General features: G+C 38.1%; 1 long non-coding RNA gene across 1 annotated transcript in view; it reads right to left on the reverse strand.

Moving 5' to 3' along the window:
- LOC140710214 (uncharacterized) overlaps positions 1-19,467 on the reverse strand; it is an 84,331-nt gene extending 64,864 nt beyond the window's left edge. Inside the window, exons 1-2 of the long non-coding RNA XR_012091149.1 lie at positions 19,348-19,467; positions 17,087-17,216 (exon numbers count right to left, since the gene is read on the reverse strand). This is a non-coding gene — a long non-coding RNA (uncharacterized lncRNA). The remainder of the gene's footprint in view (positions 1-17,086; positions 17,217-19,347) is intronic.
- Between the last annotated feature and the right edge of the window lie 1,336 nt (positions 19,468-20,803).

The following is a 20,803-nucleotide window of genomic DNA, read 5'->3' on the forward strand; positions in this document are numbered from 1 at the left end:
ATTTTTTTGTATTTTTAGTAGAGACAGGGTTTCACCGTGTTAGCCAGGACAGTCTCGATCTCCTGACCTTGTGATCCGCCCGTCTTGGCCTCCCAAAGTGCTGGGATCACAGGCGTGAGCCACTGCACCCGGCCCTAAGTCTCTTTTTAGGTCTCTAAGAACTTGTTTTATGAATCTGGGTGCTCCTGTATCAGATGCACATATATTTAGTCTAGTTAGCTCTTCTTGTTGAATTGATCCCTTTACCATTATGTAATGCCCTTCTTTGTCTTTTTTGATCTTTGTTGGTTTAAAGTCTGCTTTGTCAGAGACTAGGATTGCAACTCATGCTTTTTTCTGCTTTCCATTTGCTTGGAAAATTTTCTTCCATCCCTTTATTTTGAGCCTATGTGTGTCTTTGCACATGACGTGAGTTTCTTGAATATGGCACACAGATGGGTCTTGACTCTTTATCAAATTTGCCAGTCTATGTCTTTTAATTGGCACATTTAGCCCATTTACATTTAAGGTTAATATTGTTATGTGTGAATTTGATCCTATCATCATGATGCTAGCTGGTTATTCTGCACACTAGTTGATGCCTTTTCTTCGTAGTGTCATTGGTCTTTATATTTTCATGTGTTTTGCAGAGTCTTTCTCTCTGGCTGCCCGTAACATTTTTAACATTTTTAACATATTTCCCTTCACACAGCCTTGGAGAATCTGATGATTATGTGTGTTCAGGTGGGTCTTCTAGTGGAATATCTTAGTAGCATTCTCTGTATTTCCTCAATTTGAACGTTGTCCTGTCTTGCTAGGTTTGGGAAGTTCTCCTGGATAATATCCTGAAGTGTGTTGATTCTGTTCTCCCTGTCTCTTTCAAGTACTCCAATCAGTTGTAGGTTCAGTGTTTTTACATAACTCCATATTTCTTGGAGGTTTTGTTCATTCTTTTTTATTCTTTTTTCTCTAACTTTGTCTGCCTGCCTTATTTCAGCAACATAGTCTTCCATCTATGATATTCTTTCTTCTGCTTGATTGGTTATTGATATTTCTGTATACTTCATGAAGTTTCCGTGCTGCATTTTTTCAGCTCCATCAGCTCATTTATGTTCCTCTCTAAACCAGATATTCTAGTTAGCATCTCCTCTAACCTTTCATCATGGTTCCAGCTTCTTTGCATTGAGTTAGAACATGCTCCTTTACCTCAGCAAAGTTTGTTATTATCCATGTTCTGAGGCCTACTTCTGTCAATTCGTTCATCTCATTCTCCGTCCAGTTCTGTGCCCTTGGTGGAGAGGTGTTGCAATCATTTTGAGGAGGAGAGGCACTCTGGCCTTTTGGGTTTTTGGCATTTTTTCATTGATTCTTTTTCATCTTCATGCATTTGTCCAGTTTCAATCTTTGAGGCTGCTGAGGTTTTGGTGGGGACTTTTTTTTGTTGATGCTGTCGTTTGTTGATTTCTGTTTGTTTGTTTTTCTTTCAATAGTCAGGTCCCTCTTCTCTAGGGCTGCTGCGGTTTGCTGGGGGTTCACTTCAAGGCCTATTCATCAGGTTAGCTCCCATGCCTGGAGATGTCACTCAAGGAGGCTGGAGAACAGCAAAGAAGGGTGCCCACTCCTTCCTCTGGGATCTCTGACCTTGAGGGGTACCAACTTGATGCCAGTAGGAACATTCCTGTATAGCATATCTGACAATCTCTGTTGTGGGGGGGTCTCACCCAGTTGGGTGGCATGGGAAGCAGGACCTGTTCAATGAAGCACTTTGGTGTCCCTTGGTGGAGAGGGTGTGCTGCAGTGGGGTGAAACGCACTTGTCTGGGCTGCCTAGGAGCTCAGGCCCAGGGGGATCAGAGTTCTGTCCCTGAGCCCCTGAATGGACTTGTAGTTCCTGCAGGGAGGCCCTGCAGCCACAGTGTTGGCTACTGCCCCTCCTCCAAGGAGCTCAGTACTATTAGACAGCAGGCAGCCGCAGCAGTAGTGATGACTGCCCCTCTCCCAGAGAATTTGGCAAGCTTAGGTCAATTCTAGCAAAGTGGCTGTTGTGATTCTTTGCAGCTCCATGGTTGGGACCCAAGGCCCTGGTGGCATGGGCTCACAAGTAGGCTATTCCATTGGGTTGCACAGTTTCATGGAAAAGGCATGGTTTCCCAGTCTGGGTGGCATGCTCACTCACCACCTCCCTTGGCTGCGGGTGGGGCTCCCCTGCCACCTGATAGCTACATGTGGCAAGAGAGCCCCCACCCTCAGTCAAGGGAGGTGGTGAGCAGCCGCACCACACTGCTCTTCCTTCCTCTCCATGGGTCATGCCAGCTGTCTAGTCGGTCCTCATGACAGTATCTGGACACCTCTGTTGCCAGTGCAGGGCTCACATGCTGTTTTGGATCTTTTTGATGGGAGCTTCCAATCACCACTGCTTCTAGTTGGCCGTCTTGGCCCACAGGAGACCAAATGTTCTTAAACTTTGATCACCATAAACTTATCTGCCTCTACTTTGATATCCTGGTTAGATTCTTTCACTAGAAGGGAACTCCCAAAGACAATAACCAATCCAGTTACCCCAGTACATCCATTAATGGTCATAGAGATTTTTACCTTTAAATATGTAAATATCAAAATAATGGAAGCTAAGTTTCTCACTACAAGAGAAGGGAGTTACAAATATGGAAAGGAAGAAAACTGGAATTAATTCCCATAGTACCAAATTAGAATTGGAGGTAAATTCTTGAGGAGCATGCATAGAGATAGATAGATGATAGATAGATAGATAGATAGATAGATAGATAGATAGATAGATAGGGTATCATATATATTACAAATAAATATAGATATAATTGTGGCTATAAATATATACATACACAAACATATAGATACATAGTGTGTTATTTTCCTAGGGCTGCTGTACAAATTACCCATATTTGGTGGTTTATAACAACAGAAATATATTCTCTCATTGTTTGAAGGCCAGAAACCAAAAATTAAGACATTGGCAGGGTTGATTCCTTCCCTGAGGGAGAAGATCCCATGCCTCTCTTCAAGCCTCTAGTGGTAGATAGCACTCCTTGACACTCTTTGGTGATCTTTGGTTTGTAGCTGCATCCCTTCCATCTTTGCCTCTATCATCACATGGCCTTCTTCTCAATGAGTGTCTGTGGCTCTGTGGCTCCATGTCTTCTTCTGTTTTCCCTTATCAAGATGCCAGTCATTGGATGTGGGGCCCACTCTAATCAAATATGACCTCATCTTCATTGGTTATGTTTGCAAAGGCTCTCTTTCCAAGTAAAGGCACATTCTGCGTTATGGGTAGATATTAAGCTTTGTGGATACACTATTCAACCCGTTACATATATATTTCCTAACATCACCCACTAACAGGGCTTGACTGTAGTGACACACCAAAAACAATGAGCATACCTAGCACTAAGTGCTTGGTTTCTAAATACCACGCTTAAAAGAACTAGAGATTTCCTTTTATGTGTGTGAGGAGTGGGAATGACTAATTTCAGGACTGCGTCCAGAAAAGAATTAGGTGAAAATTGAATATCTTGTGTGAAAAAGCAAGATAGTGATCAAAGAATGATTGGGGAAAAGTGAAAAAGACCCAAAGTCAGTATGAAAGAAAGTCTAATAGCCAAATTTGGAACAATTTGAGCATGAAAATAAATAATAACTCAGATTATAACCTCATAATGAAAACCATCAGTCAATGCTTATATACCTAGATTCATACATAATATACATACTAACTGAAAATAGAGATTTTTTTCATTCTTTTTCTAGCAAATATTATTCATCATATGGATATATGGTAGTTCATATAATTGTTTTATTATGAATTCAAATTGTTTCCCATTCTTAGCTATTTTAATAGTATTGTAATGAATATTTTTATAGTCTCCTGTTTTTAAAGGAGCACTAACAAGCTGGAACACAGTTTGTACAGTAGGTGATCTGTGCGGCCAATCACCATGGCACACATTTAACTATGTAACAAACCTGCACATCCTGCACATTTACCCCTGAGTTTAAAAGTTGGAAATTTAAAAAAAAAAAAAAGTGGCAGGAGGTGGAGAAACCACACTATATTGTTAAAGAGCTGAGGTTATTTAAGCTGGGGAAAAGATGATTGGGCGGTAAGTTGCCAAATGGAAATTTTCATCTTTAAAGGGACTCTACAGGAATTATATAGCTTATTATATCTCAGACACTATTCTCAGTGCTATATACATATATGTGTGTGTGTGTGATTGAGCATTTGTCACTTTCTCTGTCACTAATTATTTGTGTGAATGTGCACAGAATAGTTAGGTTTCAAGGCTCTAATCTTTACAAAGTGATGTGTGTATGTGTGTGTGTGTGTTCTTAATCCTAACCATAATCCGATAAAGTAGTACTTTTATCCTCCTAATTAGATGAAGAAACTGAGGCACAAAAGGGATATATTGTTGTCCAATATTAAATGAAATAAAAATAATAATAAGTGACTAGTATTACCCACTATGTTTTGTGCAAGACGCAATATGGTTTAACGGACATAATCCCGATTCGTCAAAAGCAAGGGTACAAATATAGACTCATCCACTTATTCACTATTGACCTATTTGACTTTGTTGTGGTCACATGACTTTCTATGCCTCAGACATTTTTAAAAGGTTTAAAGGTGATCAGTTTAGTTATTTACATAAGAAACATGTATTTATTGAATGTAGTAGGTACTGTTTCAAATTCTGGTGCTTCAGTTCTCCTGCAAGTTGCAATCTGGAAGAAGAAACAAACTGACAGATAAATAAACATGTGGATAAAATAGGTTCATGTTAGATGCAATGAAAAAAAAAGAAAAATAATCACAGGAACAGTAGCTATTCTAGATAGGAGGGTCAGGGAAGGCCTTTTGGAGGAGATTTCATTTGCACAGAGTCCTGAATGAGAAGAAGTCAGCCAGAGGAAGATCTAGTAATAAGAGGATTCTAGATCGAACCAACTCTATTGACGATCCCTGAGGCAGGACATGCTAGGAGGAGTTGATGAGCCAGAAAGCCAGTTAGGTTGGAGTTTCAGTATTGAGTATTGGGTAGATGGAATGAGGCTGAAGAAACAGGAGTTCCCTCTGATTTTGCACAGAACAATGTGAAGAGCTACAAAAATAAAGGATATTTCTAAACGTCATAAACCGCATGTGCTTCTCATCTTAGTATTGGCGTCATTGCTGTTGCCAAGGCAGGGCACTGCACCTGGCCACAGGAATATTTTCAAGTAGCAGTGCCAAGTTCACCACAGGCAGCTGTTATCATCTCTCATTCCCTGTTTTCCTAGCACCAGAAAAAAAATGCCTTGGATAGGCTGGGGGAAAATGTCTGAATATTCATCTCCTTTATCAAATGCATCTTCGATTGACAGAATCCATGGCTATGTTGTTAATATGCCCATATAAACAATCACCCTCATTCAAGAAATTAAGTGACCACTCCATCACTTCCTGATGTGTATACATCAGTGTCATTGTACTTAAAGCAACAGGATAGCTAAGGGCCAGTCAATTAAAATGATCATATGGGTTTATTTAAAAAGTAGGCAGATAGCAATCAGCTTGTTACGATGATGATGAAGGCATGTTTATAAAATACAAATGGAACTCTGATATGGGTCAAGTATGGTGCAATGAAAATAATATTGTTTTTATAATCATTCTTAAAGTTGACTTTTCCAAAAGGCTAGTATTATTTTGCCTTATTTAACCATAAAGTGTTCTCAAGAGATCAAATACATCTTCCACACATGTCTACAATCTAAGCCAAAATTTTGTATCTACATCTACTTGCATGGGAAACACAGTGAGAAAAGAAGAGCTTTCTCAGGACTCTTTCTTCAATAGAACATACCTTGTTTATAGCAAAGCCTTAAGTATTAGTTTCCAGAGCCTTGCCTCTGAATAAGAGGACAGATAAACTGGAAGCTAAGTAGTCAGTTGCCACTGACCAATGAAGAGTCCAGCAAGAAGGACCCAGGTGGGAGCAGGGAGTAGAGCTTCTACTACAGTGCCAAACTTGAGCATTCGTCACCTTCTTTGTCACTAATTATTTGTGTGAATATGTACGGAATAGTTAGGTTTCAAGGCTCTAATCTTTACAGTGTGGTTAGAGTAAATTGGCTCTTTGTAAGAAGATCGCAATCTCTTGAGCTCCCTTTCAGCTTTGGGTCTATGGATTTATGAAGCACATTAGAAATGGAGGTAAACACGCTGCCCCGCCCTCCCCCCCAAGAATACAGTGATAGAAGAAGCTCTCAGCACAACAGAATATTGGTAACTATTTGAGAAAGTCACTTCACATTTTTCTTCCTCATTTTTTTTTTAATTTTTTCATAGGAAAGGGGTATATTAAATCAATGGTCTTCTAGCTAAAAATAATCTTTATTCTCCCAAACTTTTATACCAAGTTCAAACACTTAACATTTTAAAAGTAAAGCTGGCCCGATGAAAGTAGAGACTAAAAACTTAAACCCTTTACCTCTACCGTTCTTGATGGAGCTGTCAATGCTAAGGGATGGCCGCCTATAATTTTACCAGCATCAAACTGATTTGCCTGCAGTTTTGGGCAACCGTATTTTATTATGTAAAATGAGACACACCTGTATTTGGCTCTGGTGTCCTGAAAAACTTTTTCACAAGTCAAACCTTGATGCCCTTTCCACACCCAACTGAGATAGTTCTAAAATGCCACATGATAAACTCTAGGACATTTTTACTTTCTACCTCGGGACTGCCTAAGGGCACTCTGAGACCTCTTCATGACCGAGCTCTGTTCTATCTCCGGAAGAGGAAGAGAGGAATCTCCCTCTCCTGGATAAACTTTTTTTTCACAGGATTTATGACTACCCACTCTTGGGCCTGCAGGTCAAGGCACAAATAAAAAAGAAGTCCCCTAAGGGAATTGCTATCAATATAATGAGACTATCAGGGTTTTGGCCCATGAGGTTAAATGTCTTTGAAGATGCAAGGAAACATTTCAGAGGAAATGTTTCTAGCTGTGGCTATGACTATCACTCTTACAACAACCTAAATACAAATCTCCTTTTTCCTAATGAATGACATAACAGGTCTTGGCAATCTTTCTTTTCCCTCTTTGGAGCCGTGGCTTTCCCACATTTGAAGGGGATTGGCTCCATACAGGTTGCCCTCAAGGATTCCAGAGATTAAGAAGATAAATGTCAGTAACATGCAAGTTCCTTAATAAAGGGCTGTTACAGGAATATCAAGTCCTATCATGATTCACAGAAGAATTTGTCCCCCAAAAAGGTTCTTGGGGATTAGTTAAGGCTCAGTTGTGTATACTGAAGAAAGGGCAAAGGCTGAACCTCCTTGTTGATCTGTCTGGCTTCACTGTTACCAAGCCAGCATTGTATAGAATAAAGGTGCAGGCAAACTTCATGGAATTAATGACTCAGTTGTTCATTCAATACTGACATAGTGAGAGTGGAATGTTAAGTGCTTTTTAACAGTCATTAAGCACATTAGAGCTTTTATATCTTGGTCCCTTTGTCTATTACCAAGTTCCTAGTAAATAAAAATGCTATCAAAGTGAGGTGAAAAACACTATGGAACTCAAACTTTTCTTCTCCATAGGAGTGCTAGAACTAAACTGCAAAATAATTGATTATTCGGGAAAGAAAGATAAGTTGAAAGTGAATACAGCCCTATTGTATCAATTGCCTATGTGCCTGGCTTTTTCAGAGCTGCTTTGCTGGAACTGCATTCCCTAAAGGACTTACAATTCCACAGCCCCTCTGACCCAATATTATCTGTAAAAATTGATTATCAAGACAACCCTTGGTAAGGCATATCAATCAGTTAGTGCTGAAGTCTGCATCTTTGTTAAAAAAGAAAAATTTTAGCAAGAGATAGACACCTATACCCACACTCACTAAGAACTATATGTCTTAAGATAAATAATTCATATATCATGTAAATAAGTTTGCAGATAAGTTCAATGTGAGCCAGAGTCCTAGAGAATTTGCCCTCTTTTATATTTTCTACAGTCTTCTCACATCTTCTAGTGGGAGAGAATTAATAAGATCTGATAGAAACATACCTGCATTTCCTAAACAATAGAGTTGTGGAAACACTATTAGCCTGCACTTTATTGGCTTAGGCTCCCCTTTAACCCATATTTTTACACATTGACACTGCAGTAATAACAGATGTTCACAGTCACACATCTGTAGTATAGTGATATCTTGAAGAGTCTTAACTGAATTTCTGGTTTTGAATTCACTTTTGGTTCTACATGCATTTATGGTCTATAGAGGGTGAGCAGACCATGGTTCATGATTTGGCCTGCCTTCTGTCTTTGTAAATAATGTTTCATTGAAACACATCTACACCCATTCACTTATCTATTTATTTATGACTGATTTTGCACTACAACAACAGAGCTGAATAGTTGAGACAGAAATTACGTGGCATGCAAAACCTAAAGTATTGACGATCAGGATTTTCTCAGAAAGAGTTTGTCAATCTGTGGTCTATATTAATTTGGAAAATAGAATTCTGAGCATAAGCTGTGTTGCAAACAATGGCATGCCAGAGTCTGTTCAGCTCATCAGTGCTGATTGTTCGCATCTCATCTTACCTACATATCCAGTGATATCCTGTTGGTAGCCAGAAATGAGCCATGGGGAGAGTATTTATATCACAGCAGTTGTGAAGCACTACCAATCTGATTTCTCTCCTGCAAGGAGCCATTTGATAAATATTTACCAGAACACCACTGGTAGTAACCCTCTATTAGTTAAAACTTCTACGTATGCAAGATAACAGACATGCTGGCACCTGTGAAGAGGGTAGGAAAAAACAGTCTTGAATTGCTGACACCACCCCTTCCCCATACCCATGGCAGCAGCCACAAGGGGAAAAAGAGAATCTGTGCACTTGAGGGAGGGAGTCCATACCAACTGGAAGACCTAGCACTGGACTCAATGCTGCCCAGTCACAGTGACAGCAAAGCTATGCTAGGCTCAGTCAGTGCCCACCCATGGAGGGAGCATTTGGACCAGCCCTAGCCAGAAGGGAATCACTCATCCCAGTGGTTGGAATTTCTGTTTCTTGGCAAGCCTCACCACCATGGACTAAAGTGCTCTGGGGTTCTAGGGAAACTTGAAAGGCAGTCTAGAACACAAGGACTGCAATTCTTAGGAAACTCCTACTGCTGGCCTGGGCTTAGAGCCAGTGGACAAGGGTGGCATGGGACCTAGTGAAACACCAACTGAGGCAGCCAAAGGAGTGCTTGCGCAACCCCTCCCTGAACCCCAGCCAGCATAGTTCACAGCAACAAAAGTGACTCCTTCCTTCTGCTTGAGGAGAGGAGAGCAAAGAGTAAAGATAACATTTTCTTTAATCTTGGAGACCAGACCAGCCACAAGAGGATGGGGCATTGGGCAGATATGTGAGGCCCCATTCCAGGCCCTAGCTCTCAGATGATGTGTCTAGACATACCCTGGTCCAGAAGGGAAACTACTGCCTTGAAGGGGAGGATACAGTTTTGGCAGGATTAGTCACATGCTGACTAAAGAGCCTATGGGCCCTAAATAACCAACAACATTACCTAGGTAATACACTGTGAGTGCATTAAAATAACAAATAACTTACTAGGTAGCAAATAAATTACTAGGTAGCATTACCTAGGTAATACTAGCCTTGGGTGAGACTTGGAGATGTACTGGTATCAGGTGAGACCCAGCACATTTCCAGCTATAGTGGCTACAGCGAAAGATTCTTTCTGCTTGAAAAAAGCAGAGGGGAGAAAAAGGGAGGAATTTGTCTTGCACCCTAGGTACAAGCTCAGCTACAACGGGGCAGAACACCAAGCAGGTTCCTGGGGTCACTGAGTCCAGGCTTCGGCTATTGGACAGCATTTATAGACTATCCCTGGGCGAGAGAGGATCCCACCGCCCTGAAGGGTGAGTCTCAGGCCTGGCAGAATGCTCTGAGCTGACTGAAGAGCCCTTGGGCTTTCAGTGAACATTAATGGTGGCCTGGCAGAAATCCCTGTGGGCTTTCTGTGAACATTAATGGTGGCTGTGGCAGCCACAGGGAGAGGCTCCTCTGCCTATAAAAAGAGAGAAGAGTGAGAAGGATTTTTGTCTGAGGTTTGAGGGCCAGCTTAGCCACAGTAGAATACAACTCACAAGGTATTTGTCTATGGTTGTTAACGCCAACACCTGGCTCCCAGACAGCATCTCCATACCTGCCCAGGGTCTGAGGGAACTCGATGTCCTGAAGGAAAGGCACGAACCTTTCTGGTTTCCCCACCAGCTGATCGTAGAGTCCCAAGCTCTTGAGTGATCATAGGCAGTAGCCAGGTTGTGGTTACAGTGGGCCCTGTGTGAGACCCAGTGCTGTGCTGGCTTCAGATCTGACACAGCACAGTCTCAAGGGTGGTGGCTACAAGGGTGCTTGCATCACCCCAAAATCAGGCAGCTCAGCACAGAAAGAGAGACTTCATTGGTTTGGGAGAAGGTGCGGGAAAAAAACAAGGGGTTTTACCTGGTAAACCCAAGAATTCTCCTATATCGAATCCAAGACCACCAAGGTGGCAACTCTATGAGTCAGCATAAACCACAGAATTATTGGACTTGGGGCATGAGTTCCTTAGAATACTTGGAAAGCTTTCCCAAAAAAGATGAGCACAGACTGCAAAGCCTACAATAAATGCCTAACTCAACAATGCCCAGACACTGATGAATGTCCACAAGCATCAAGACCATCTAGGAAAACATGGCCTCACTAAACAAACCAAATAAGACACCAAGGACCAATCCTGGAGAAACAGAAATATGTGACCTTTCAGGCAGAGAATTCAAAATAGCCATGTTGAGGCAACTAAAGGAAATTCAAGATAACAGAGAGGAGGAATTCAGAATTCTATCAGATACATGTAGTAAGAGATTGAAATAAATTAAAAGAATGAAGCAGAAATTCCAGAGTTGAAAAATTCAACTGACATACTAAAGAATGCATCAGAGTCTTGTAATAGCAGAATTGATAAAGCAGAAGAAAGAATTAGGGAAGCTCAAAGAGAGATTATTTGAAAATACACAGTCAGAAGAGAGAAAATAAAAAAGAATAAAAAAGAACAAAACATGCCTACAAGATCTAGAAAAGAGCCTTAAAAGGGAAGGGGCAATTCTAATATGATTGGCCATAAAGAGTAGCTAGAGACAGAGATGGGGCAGAAACTTTATGCAAAGGGATAATATTAGAAAACTTCCTAAACCTAAATAAATGTATCCACATTCAAGTACAAGAAGGTTATAGAATGGCAAGCATATTTAACCCAATGAAGGACTACCCCAAGGCATATAATAATCAAACTCTCAAAGGTCAAGAATAAAGAAATAATCGTAACAGCAGCAAGAGAAAAGAAACAAATAACATACGATGGAGCTCCAATACGTCTGGCAGCAGATTTTCCAGTGGAAACCTTACAGGTCAGGAGAGAGGGACATAACATATTTAAAGTGCTGAAGGAGAAAAACTTTTACCTCAGAATCATGTATCTGGTGAAAATATCCTTCAAACAGGAAGAAGAAATAAAGATTTGCCGAAACAAAACCTGAAGGATTTTATCAACACCAGACCTGTCATGCAAGAAATGCTAAAAAGAGATCTTCAATCTGAAAGAAAAGGACATTAGTGAGCATTAAGAAATTATCTGAAGGGACAAAACTCATTGACCATAATAAGCACAGAAAAACACAATATTATAATACTGTAATTGTAGTGTGTAAACTACTCTTAAGTAGAAAGGCTAAATGAACCAATAAAAAATAATAAACAACTTTTCAAGACATAGACAGTACAATAAGAAATAAAGAGTAAAAACGAAAAGTTAACAAGTAGGAGTACAAAGTTAAAGAGTAGAATTTTCATTAGTTTTCTCTTTGCTTGTTTATGCAATTAACATTAAGTTGTCATCAGTTTAAAATAATGGGTTATACGATAGTGTTTGCAAGCCTCATGGTAACCTCAAATTGAAAAACATACAACAGATATACAAAAAATAAAAAGCAAGAAATTAAGTCATACCACCCAAAAAAAAATCACGTTCACTAAATGGAAGACAGGAAGGAAGGAAAGAAGGAAGAGAAAACCACAAAACAAAATAAAATGACAGGAGTTAGTCTTTACTTATCAATAATAACATTGAATGTAAATGGACTAAACTCTCCAATCAAAAGATATAGAAAGGTTGAATGGAAAACAAAAACGAAAACAAGATCTAGTGATCTCTTGCCTATAAGAAACAGACTTCAACTTTAAAGGTACACATAGACTGAAAATAAGGGGATAAAAAAGATATTCTATGTGAATAGAAACCAAAAAGAGAGTAGGACAAGGTTACTTATGTCAGACAAAATAGATCTCAAGACAAAAACTGTAACAAGAGACAAAGAAGGTCATTATATAATGATAAATGGGTCAATTCAACAAGAGGATATAACAAATGTAAGTATACATGCACCCCATACTGGAGCACAAATAACATACAATGATATATAAAGCAAATATTATTAATGACAAAGAGAGAGATAGACTGCAATACAATCTAGAGACCTTAACATCCACATTCCACACTGGACAAATCTAGGCAAAAACTCGACAAGAAAACATTGGACTTAATCTGCACTGCAGACCAAATGCACTTAACAGATATTTACAGAATGTTTTATCCAGCTGCAGAATACCCATTCTTCTCCTTAGTACATGAGTTATTCTCAAGGATAGACAATATGCTAGGTCACAAAACAAGTCTTAACACATTCAGAAAAATGGAAAAAGTATAAGGAAACTTCTCTGGCCAAAATTGGAATAAAAGTAGAAATTAATAACAAGAGGAATTTTGAAAACTATATAGACACATGGAAATTAAACATTATGTACTTGAATGGCCAGTGGATCAACAAATGAAGAACTTAAGAAGAAAAACAAAAAATGTCTTGAAACAAGTGATAATGGAAAGACAACATACCAAAACCTACGTTATACAGTGGAAGCAGTACCAAGAGGGAAGTTTATAGCTGTCAGTGGCTACATCAAAAAGAAGAAAAACTTCAAATAAGTAACCTAATGATGCATCCTAAAGAACTAGAAAAGGAGCAAACCAAATCCAAAATTAGTAAAAGAAAAGAAATAATAAAGATCAGAACAGACACAAATGAAATTGTAATGAAGAAAACAATAAAAAGATAAAATGAAAAGATAAATAAAATTTTAAAAACCTTTAGCACAACTAAATAAAAAGAGAGAAGACTCAAATTAATAAAATCAGAGATAAAAGAGGAGACATTACAACCCACACTGCAGAAATTCAAAGGATCATTAGGTGCTACTGTGAGCAACTACATGCCAATGAATTGAAAAACCTAGAAGAAATCGATAAATTCCTAGACACATACAACCTACTAAGATAGAGCCATGAAGAAAGCCAAAACCTGAACAAGTAGTGAGGTTGAAGCCATAATAAATGTGTCCCAGCAAAGGAAAGCCCAGGACCTGATGATTTCACTGCTGAATTCTACCAAACATTTTAAGAAGAACTAATACCAATCCTACTCAAACTATTCTGAAAACCAGAGGAGGAGGGAATACTTCCAAGACATGTATGAGACCAGTATTTCCCTGATACCAAAACCAGACAAAGATACATAAAAAAAAAAAAAAAAAAAGAAATATTCAGGCCAATACCCCTGGTGAACACTGATGCAAAAATGCTAAACAATATACTGGCAAACTGAATTCAACACCACATTATAAAGATCAGTCATCATGACTAAGTGAGATTTATCCCATGGATGCAAGAATGGTATAACATATGCAAATCAATCACTGTGATACACTGTATCAACAGAATGAAGGACAAAAATCATATAATCAATTCAATTAATGCTGAAAATGCATTTGATAAAATTCAACATCCCTTCATGATAAAAACCCTCAAAAGACTAGGTATAGAAGGAACACACCTCAACATAACAAAAGACATATCTGAAAGACCCACAGCTAGTATCATACTGAATGGCGAAAAAGTGAAAGCCCTCACTCTAAAACCCAGAGTATAACAAGAATGTCCACTTTGACCATTATTATTCAACATAGTACTGGAAGTCCTAGCAAGAGCAATTACACAAGTGAAAGAAATAAAGGGTATCCAAATTGGAAAGGAAAAAATCAGATTATCCTTGTTTGCAGATGATATAATCTTATATTTGGAAAAACCTAAAGGCTCCACCAAAAAAACTATTGGAACTGATAAGCAAATTCAGTAAAGTTGCAGAATGTAAGATTAACATACAAAAATCAGTAGCATTTCTATATGTAAATGGTGGACAATCTGAAAGACAGTAATTCCATCTACAATAGCCACAAATAAAATTAAATATCTAGGACTTATCCAAATAAGTGAAAATCTTTACATTTAAAACTATAAAACACTAATTTAATAAATTGAAGATGACACACACAAAAAAATGGAAAGATATTTTATGTTCATGGATTGAAAGAATCAATATTGTTAAAATGTCCATACTGCTCACTGCAACCTACAGATCCAATGCAATCCCTATCAAAATGCTGATGACACAGAAATAGAAAAAAGTATCTTAAAATTTATATGGAACCACAAAAGACCCAGAATAGCCTAAGGTATCCTGAGCAAAAATAACAAAACTGGAGGAATCACATTACCTGACTTCAAATTATACTACAGAGCTATAGTAACCAAAGCAGCACGATATTGGCATAAAAACAGACACATAAACCAATGGAACAGAATGGGGAACCCAGAAACAAATCTATACATCTACAGTGAATTCATTTTTGACGAAGGGACCAAGAACAGACATTGAGGGAAAGGACACTCTCTTCAATAAATGATACTAGGAAAACTGATATTCATATGCAGAAGAATAAAACTAGACCCTTATCTCTTGCCTTATATAAAAATTAAATCAAAATGGACTAAAGACTTCAATCTAAGACCCAAAACTATGAAACTACTACAAGAAAACATAGGGGAAACTCTACAGGACATTGGTCTGGGAAAAAATTTCTTGAGTAATACCCCACAAGAATGAGCAACCAAAGCAAAAATTGACATCAAGTCAAAAAGTTTCTGTACAGAAAAGGAAACAATCAATAAAATGAAGATAATTACACAGAATGGGAGAAAATAGTATCAAACTATCTATCTCACAAGGAATTAATAATCAGAATATATAATGAGCTCAAACAATTCTATAGGAAAAAACTGATAATCTTATTTTAAAATGGGCAAAAGATCTGAATAGGCATTTTACAAAAGAAGATATACAAATGGCAAACAGGCATATATGAAAATGTGTTGAACATAATTGATGATTAGAGAAATGCAAATTAAAACTACAATGAACTATCCTTCTACTTCAGTTAAAATGGCTATATCCAAAAGACAGGCAATAACAAATGCTGGCAAGGATGTGGAGAAAGGGGAACCCTAGTACATTGTTGGTAGGAATGTAAATTAGTACAACCGCTATGGAGAACAGTTTGGATGTTCCTCGAAAAACTAAATGTAGAGCTACTGCTGCTGGTAAATAAGGTTTGGCTCTGTGTCCCTACCCATATCTCATCTCCAACTGTAATCCCCACATGTTGAGGGAGGGGCCTGGTGGGAAGTGATTGAATCATAGGGGTGGGCTTCACCCTTGTTGTTCTCTTGATAGTGAGTCAGTCCTCAAGAGATCTGGTTGTTTGAAAGTGTGTGGCACTTCCCCCTTCACTATCTAACGCACTGCCATGGTAAAGATGTGCCTGCTTCCTCTTCACCTTCTGCCATGATTGTAAGTTTTCTGAGGCTTCCCAGCCATGCTTCCTATACAGCCTACAGAACTGTGGGTCAATTAAACCTCTCTCTCTCTCTCTCTTTTTTTTTTTTTTAATAAATTGCGGAGACCAGCTTGGTCAGGGAGACCCTAACCCAGTGGCGCTAGAGGAATTAAAGATACACACACAGAAATATAGAGGTGTGAAGTGGGGAATCAGGGGTCTCACAGTCTTCAGAGCTGAGAGCCCCGAACAGAGATTTACCCACATATTTATTAATAGCAAACCAGTCATTAGCATTGTTTCTATAGATACTCAATTAACTAAAAGTATCCTTTATGGGAAACGAAGGGACTGGCGGAATTAACTGCAGCAGGAACACAACCTTAAGAGATCGCTCATGCTTTTGTTTGCGGCTTAAGAATGCCTTTAAGCGGTTTTCCGCCCTGGGCGGGCCAGGTGTTCCTTGCCCTCATTCCTGAAAACCCACAGCCTTTCAGCTTGGGTGTTAGGGCCATTAAGGACATGTCATAGTGCTGCAGAGATTTTATTTATGACGAGTTTTGGGGCCAGTTTATGGCCAGATTTTGGGGGGCTCGCTCCCAACAATAAATTACCCAGTCTTAGGCAGTTCTTTACAGCAGTGTGAAAATGGACTAATACAGCTGGGTACATACCCAAAAGAAAGGAAATCAATATATTGAAGGGATATCTGCACTCCCATGTTTATTGTAGCACTGCTCATAACAGCCAAGATTTGGAAGCTACTTAAGTGTCCATCGACAGGTAAACAGACAAAGAAAATGTGGTACGTATACATAATTGAGTACTATTCAGCCATAAAAAAGAATTAGATCCTGTCATTTGCAACAACAGGGATAGAACTGAAGGTCATTATGTTAAGTGAAATAAGTCAGGCACAAAAAGACAAATTTTGCATGTTCTCACTTATTTGTGGGAGACAAAAATTAAACCAATTGAACTCTTGGAGATAGACAAGAATGGTTATCAGAGGCTGAGAATGATAGTAGGGTGTGTAGAAGGAGGAGTAGGGATGCTTACGGAGGTCAAATGTAGTTAGGAAGAATGAATTAGGGCCGGGAGCAGTGGCTTACGCCTATAATCCCAGCACTTTGGGAGGCTGAGGTGGGTGGATCACCTGAAGTCAGGAGTTCAAGACCAGCCCAGCCGACATGGTGAAACCCTATCCCTACTAAAAATACAAATATTAGCCAGGCATGGTGGCACATACCTGTAGTCCCAGATACTCAGGAGACTGAGGCAAGAGCATCACTTGAACCCAGAAGATAGAGGGTGCAGTGAGCCAAGATTGCACCACTGCACTCCAGCCTGAACGACAGAGCAAGACTCCGACTCAAACACTAAAAAAAAAAAAAAAAAAAAATTAGATCTAGTATTCGATAGCACAATAGCATGAGTATAGCCTATAATTTTATTGTATACTTTAAAAATAACTAAAAGAGTATAACTGGATTGTTTGTAACACAGAGTATAAATGCTTAAGATGACAGATTTACATTTACCATATCATCAATATATATTGCATGCCTATATCAAAATATCTCATGTATCCCATAAATATATATACCTACTATGTACTCTTAACATTAAAAAAACATTCTGTATTATTAAGAATCTTGGTTGTAATCAAATCCAGAGTAAACCATCTTACACTAAAAGGGAAATATATTACGAGGAGAAAAGTGTTATCTCCAAGAAAATCCAATTTTAGAAATATAGCTAGACATCAAAGAAAATAATATAACCAGGGACTTCAACTTTCTCAAAACACATTTTCTAATCCATCAAAAATGAGGGAGTAGGTTCTAAATACAGCTGTGTACAGACCCTAATTTCACAGGGAAAACAAACCTATAAACTCTGACAAAAATAAATAAAACAGCAATTTGGCAATCCTGGGGAGAGAAAAAAAGCAAACAGATTCTGAGGATAAAACACATTTTTGAAGAGAAACTAGCGTAGAGTGATTTTCCTGTTGTTATAGGTTTTATCCTGTGGGATGGCCAAAGACAGTGCTGCAACTGGCCGCTAAAACACCTATGGACAATCAGAGTCTTTCTGACCTGAAGAATCAGAGGCCAGAGTTTTGGCTAAGAACTGAGAAGTGAGGGGGGCAATTCAGAAAAGAGAGAGCCAGAGGAAAAAATCCTAAATTTGGTATACAATCTCTTCCTAAATCTCTGGCTGTCCTCTGAACCATACATGCAGGAAGTTGATTCAAAGCAACTCAGATAAAAGCAAATGATCTGAACTAAGATTAGAAGAGCTATCCCGAACACAAAAATTTGAATTTGAATTCAACCAATTTAATTGCCTGCTACAGCAAAAACATCAACACTTTTTAAAGTCTATAACACAAACCAGAGTTTATACAAGATAATATGTGTAATGGTTGGAATGCAATTCAAATTGAGATGTACAGAACTAGGAAAATGTGACTCAGTCTCTAGTAAAAATACAGATGACTGGGACCAACCATTAAATGATTCATAATTTGAATTAGGAAATAGAATTTTAAAGTAGCTACTGCAACTCTCTTCTGGCCATCTGCTTCATTCTCTGTCCTCTTTTTCTTGACTGCTCGGACTACAGTTAAAAAATATGTTAACTTTTTAATATTATCCCATAGGTCACTGAGACTGTTTTCCCCTCCGATACCATAAATCTTTTTCTTCTTAGATTAAATAATTTCTGTACTCCTTTTATTTTCACCAACTTGTTTTTATTTAATCTCCATTATGCTTATAAGTCCTTCTGGTGATTTATTTTTTTACTTTAGATATTCTTTTAATTCTGGGATTTCCATTCAGTTTTTTAAAAATGTTTCTTTTCCTTTCTTGAGATTTTCTAACACACAATTCATTGCCAAGGTATTTTTTCTTTAAAGTGCAAAGAAAAAAAAAAAAACCCAAAAAACCTGTTTACTTAAGCTCTATATCTAACAAAAATACAATTTAAGAATTTATTTGAAATAAAGGCATTTTCAGATAATTAAGGAGAAAATTTGTTGTAAGCATAGCTGCTTTACAAGGAAAGGAAAAAAACATTCTTCAGACTCAAGGGAAATAATAGGAACAAATTTAAAACTAATATCTATGTAAATATAAAAGACTACTTTTTCTTATAATTTTGTTAAATTATTAGATATATTTTTCATAATATTTTACTAAACAGCATTGCCTTCTAAGGATTATGAAGTATATAGATTTCATACCTGTAACAAATATAGAACTAAAAATTGAGGAATGATAAATAGGCTGCTATAGTTATAAGGTTTCTACATTTTACAGAAAATTGTACAGTATAAACTTTAATTAGACCATGAAAACTGAAATATGTATGTTCTAATGCCAACAGGAACCACTAAGAGGAAATAAAGGTTGAATATCCCTTATCCAAAATGCCTGGGACTGAAAGTGTTTTAGATTTCTTTTTTTTCTTCAGATTTTGAAATATTTGCATTATACTTACTAGTTGAACATTCCAAATCAATGAATCTGAAATCTGAAATGCTTCAATGACCATTTCCTTTGAGGGCCCAGTCAGTGTCCAAAAATTTTGGGTTTTGGAGCTTTTGAGATTTGGGATGCTCAACCTGTGGTTAAAAATGTAAAGAGAGGATTTCTGTTTTTAGTGATGAGTAAGATACTAATGAACCCATTCATCCTCATTTAATACTATAAACTTTGGACATACATTAATACAAAAAAGAGACTATCTGAAAGCACTGAAAGTGAACAGAAATAGCTTCTGGTGGGGTGTCCATACTTAGAGGAAGGCAGTTGTGACTACTCTTAGTATGAAGGCAGGCACGGTCAAAACGGTGTAGGTGTTAGAGGTAACAATAAAAAGTAATTACAGGTTTTCTCGCTTGGGTAACCAGAGGACCAAGGCTGAAAAACTGGCTACTGAAGTGAGAGTAGGGACACAGAATCCCTTGAAGGAAAGAATAGGGAGATTTCCAAATTCTGCCTGACAATCTTTGGCTTACTTCTGAATGATGCATGGATGGAGCACATACTAAGAAGCTCAGATAAGGCCAGTTGTGGTGCCTCATGCCTATAATCCCAGCACTTTGGAAGGCTGAGGCCGGTGAATTGTGTGATCCAAGGAGTTCAAGACCAGCCTGGGTTACATGATGAAACTCCATCTCTACAAATTAAATAAATAAATATAAGTGAATAAAAAGAAGCCCAGATAAAGACAGAATATTTGAATTAAAATGGAAAATATCTGGGCCAGGCGCAGTGGCCCTTGCCTGTAATCCCAGCACTTTGGGAGGCCGAGGAGTGCAGATCACTGGAGGTCAGGAGTTCAAGATTAGTCTGGCCTATAAGACGAAACCTCGTTTCTTCTAAAAATACAAAAATTAGCATATCTGTAATTCCAGCTACTTGTGAGGGTGAGGCACGAGAATCATTTGAACCCAGGAGGTGGAGGTTGCAGTTAGCCAAGATTGCATCACTGCACTCCAGCCCAGGTGACAGAGTGAAATTCTGTCTCAAATAAAAGAAAAAAAAGAAAAAGAAAATATCACCTGAAAAACAGCAGTTTATGTCCAACCAGCTAAAGTGCTTGCTAAAATTTCAAAAAACAAAAACAAAAACAAAATACACTTTTTGTAAACAAAAAAAAAATAGAATTCCAAATTGCAGCATCTTAATGTTCACAAAGTTCAGATGTAATTCAAAATTACCTTACATTACTCAGTCTCAAGAGAAAAGATAAATTGAGATCAACTCTAAAATTACAGAATTGTTGGAATGGGCAGGAAAGCTTTCACAAGTAGTTAATAAAATTATTTTCAATGAAATTAAATAAAATAGGGTTGCAATACATGAAAAATGTAGGGAATATTCGCAGATAAATAGATAGAATAAAATAGTACTAGGTGCATTGGCTCATTTGTAATTCCAGCACTTTGGGA

Source organism: Chlorocebus sabaeus, chromosome 25, assembly GCF_047675955.1.
Source record: "Chlorocebus sabaeus isolate Y175 chromosome 25, mChlSab1.0.hap1, whole genome shotgun sequence".
In the NCBI taxonomy this organism is placed as follows: Eukaryota; Metazoa; Chordata; class Mammalia; order Primates; family Cercopithecidae; genus Chlorocebus; species Chlorocebus sabaeus.